This window comes from Lolium rigidum, chromosome 2 (genome assembly GCF_022539505.1).
Source record: "Lolium rigidum isolate FL_2022 chromosome 2, APGP_CSIRO_Lrig_0.1, whole genome shotgun sequence".
Lineage (NCBI taxonomy): Eukaryota > Viridiplantae > Streptophyta > Magnoliopsida > Poales > Poaceae > Lolium > Lolium rigidum.
Genome location: NC_061509.1, coordinates 36165142 through 36169238, shown reverse-complemented (window position 1 = coordinate 36169238; position 4097 = coordinate 36165142). Strand labels below are relative to the sequence as shown.

Below are 4097 nucleotides of genomic sequence, written 5' to 3'. Positions count from 1 at the left end.
TAGTTACTATACACACAATAAACACCAATCAGGAGTACTAATGACCCTATATCTGTTTCTCTATCACTGAGCGAGTTGTGTCGACTAACTACATGACATGGAACTCTGGGGCCTACGTATCAATCACTAAGAATGGTAACATTATTCTAGTGGTGTGCATGAGCTACAAGATATGGGATGATCTTAGCACCAGGGGAAAGAAAAGAAAAGGTACACCATATGGGGAGCAGCTGGAGACTAAGATCTTCTCATGGAAGTGTCTTTTCACCCTTCATTCATTCACCTGAAGATGTAGCGACCTTGGCCTGCTTCATTGACCTCCGACGAAATATCAGTTGTAGGCTTATGATATGACAAACCTCCAGGAAGGTAACCAATGGAAACGATATAATTTGGGGGTTTATGCTCACCTTTGTGGATAGAAGGGTTTGTCGAACTTTGGGAGGGGTCATGCTTGTGGCAACATGGTCTTCCTTAGATGGTTCGGCGCCTTCTCTTCCTCAATCTTCACACATATATTACATTGTGGTTAATCGTTAGAACATAAAATAAGTGATTGCAATTGCACCATTGCAACCTCCAAGAAACAGGTGGATATACCTTTTGTGTGCAAATTCATTTTCCTGTTGCAACCTCTTGCAACTGATCCCTTTTAATTTACCTGTATCGCAATGAAATGATACGTGAAACCTACTAATCAATATACTCAGATGTATGACAACATTCCCCCCGATGTATGACAACATCCCCCCCTGAAAGGGGCATCAAGACAATAGTGATAATTTAATATTAAGCAACCATTTGATTCTCCGAGACCATGCATTTCCCATGCTTTTCCAAGGGACAAAAAGAAATCCATCCAACATGTATCACCCACGATGTTTTCAAATATCTGAAATAGGAACTACTTCCTCCATTTTAAAATAATTGTCGCAATTTTTTGTAAATACAGATGTATCTATACGCAAAACTGCATCTAGACACATCCGAATCTAGAGGACGTTGCGACACTTACTTAGGACCAAAGGTAGTACATCATTTTATTCTGACACTCTACATATTTGTTTTGCCGAAGTACCAGATAAGACATCAATCAAAATAGGAAATAGTTAATAGACCATCACGGGCGTAGCAAGTTGATGTGCATATGCAATAATGACATAATGTTAGGATTCGGAAACAGTATAAACTCTCTGCAAAAGACCGACATCTAGAGACTCAAGTTATCTCGGTCTTAATTTCTAATAAAACTATACAAATTGCATTTAAAGCCAAACAAATCCACTTGTCTAGATTCGTGGTGAACTTATACTTTATTAGCAGCAGAAACGAGAGGCTAATTTTTAGCCTCCAACATCAAGGACCTCTCAGTTCACTACTACCTTCACGGATGGACGTGAAGTCAGTTAACAGGTTCTCCATATCTGACTTGTTAAAACTTAAACATATATTGAATCCATGTCATGTCTCCATTTTTTCTCTATAGTCTTTCTGGGGTTCCACTCACCTTCGGTGTCCCTTTTAGTGACACCTCCGCTCTTTTGACATTTGTTGATGTTGTGTCAGTGGCTTGTTGCTATACTCATTCTGATCAATATCGCTCGTAGTTGTCCTGCTCAACATGGCTCTACAATCATGTGCACACCTTCTCCTATGCTTCAGAAAATCTCCAGCACCGTCATCGATGTTTCACTGTCTCATCTCCAACTCTGGCCTCTACTCATTCACACTTTCTATTAACATGTAGGAGACCCTTAAAATGAGAATGAGAACGTGAATTTTACAGAGAAACAAAGTACTACCTCTGATCATAAATAGATGTCGGAAGTTTAACTAAATTTGGATGTACCTAGACATTCTTAGGGTGTAGATACATCCGAATTTGGACAAATCTTTCGCATCTTTTTATGTACGGAGGAAGTACTTTTGTGTATTCTGACTTCCCATTTGATCTGTTACTTTCACAACAGCCAATGTGCGTGCATTGCTAAGAGTTTGCATAAGCAAAGTATTTGATAAATCGGTAGCGTGATTTAAATTCCTGACAAATCTACAACCAATCTCGTTAGGAAATTATGTTGTACCTAACAGAGACGACTTCTAAACTGATACATAAATTCTTGAAAAAAAAGAGGAAATAGGAAAGTGGAAAGTGATGTTGTATCAATTTTGTCACAGAGAGAGGAAATAAGAATGCTCAATTTATATTATAATAACTATACGAGACAACTTGAAATATGATACATAGATTCCTTGCCAACAACATATAAAATATTTGAATACCAACCTGCATGCATTCCACATGTTAGCCTTAAAGCATGTTTCAACATTTCCTGAAAGTTTGCATAAGCACATATTTAGTCATGGCAGTAATATTATATTTAATTACCAAGCATACAACCAAAGCAATCCGGCATCCGGCCTTGATCTTGAGAGCAAAACAGAATGCTGACAGTTTTATTATTACACCTATTGAAGACAACATGAAAGAGATACATTGATTATCTATAATCAACATGCAAATAATTTTCTAATGGCATCTTCTGGAGCATTATAAAATTAATGTGTACTGTCAACAACAATTGATCAATTCTGAGGCCATATATTGCAAACTCCATTGTTCATTCATGACATACAGAAAACACATGGCATGATATACAAGTGAGTGAAACCGTATAAGTGTCAGTTTCTACCATTTACCATTAACCTCTGCACATAAAATCGGTTGGGCTTGCCGCAGCATAACAGATTAGCAGTATAGCACCCTGCTTGCATTGTATTCTCCTTCTACAACCTGATAATGCTATCTTGAACCAATAGCATGGGAATTTAAGCCTCGACGAGTTCTTTTCTGAAATATCAACTGAAACAAAGACTGCTTGGAACAGGGGAAACCAAGTGGGAACTTAGTCGGGACCCTAGTTTGGAGATATGCTTACACACGATGGACGCCTGTAAATTCAGTTCCCAAATGTATTTTAGTCAGAAGTTGATATGGACAAAAGACATGTAGACACTACAAACCGAATACACATAATACAGTGTCCACAATTACCATGTTAGAAACTTGTTTCTGGATATGATTACCATGTTTAGAGATGTATTGTTATTGAAATGATACATATACTGGCATTCAAAAATCATTTAACACCTACCTGCTCTTAAATGATGCTTATGGCTTCAACTAATTGAGCTTCAAGTTTTAATTCCCGCTCGGTAACTTCCAAGGTCAGTTCGGCCCCATCATCTTGAAGTCATGTCATTCAGATCAACAATAACCCACAGCTTGAGGTGTGCATCGTCAGTGCCTCTCAACACTGACCCCTTTAATTGATATGGTAATTCACCACGAATCCACCCTGAAAATTAATAACATAAATAGCACGAGCCAAATACTGAATTGCAGGGCACTGGAATACACAAATAAGCTAGTTATCCAAATCATGTAGCAAATTCAAGCCTAGGACAATATGTACTTATGTAGTTGTCAAGTTCTTGATTCTTAGAAGCCTTTAGTCATTCAAAGAGATAATATGAACCTTCCTCCTCTAACTTAGTTTATGCTGTTGTCCCATTTTTCTCCGGCCCCACCAGGCTTGAAAAAAAAAGCATCCCACTCCTCTTTTGTCATATCAAAAGGCCAATCTCAATCAGCCACATTATCAAACACCACAGTTTTGAGCAAAGCAACATATCCCAGCAACATTATCAAATAAAGACAACAATTCACTCTGAATATACACCATACCTCAGTCCCCAAGCTGCATGGCAGTAGAACAACGTCTGGTAGTGCAATCTTCACATGGCTTATGTCTTTTGTCTGACTCACAAAGCTCCAGGTGCATATTCACACATGAAATTCATGAAGCAACTGTCGAGCAACAAAATAATACTCCAGGTGCAAGGAATGAACGGGAACAGAAACAAAAGGGAAATTTACGTCTTGAAACCAAGATCGAGAAAGGAAGGTGGCACCTCCAGATTGTGGCCCAAGCAGAAAATTCATCGCATTGAGTCGGTTGAATGTACATACAAAGCATTTAGTAAGCCAAGATGCATTATCTCCTATAGAGATAGTAGAAGTCGATTTCACATTT

The 4097-nt window shown here is 38.3% G+C and overlaps 1 long non-coding RNA gene across 1 annotated transcript; it reads right to left on the bottom strand.

Annotated features, from left to right (window-relative positions):
• Window positions 1-385: 385 nt before the first annotated feature.
• Window positions 386-3574, bottom strand: LOC124686234. The gene is made up of 4 exons (XR_006997765.1): window positions 3156-3574; window positions 2701-2952; window positions 2288-2333; window positions 386-505 (listed from the first exon to the last, which is right to left on the bottom strand). It is a non-coding gene; the product is annotated as an uncharacterized LOC124686234 (long non-coding RNA).
• Window positions 3575-4097: the final 523 nt, after the last annotated feature.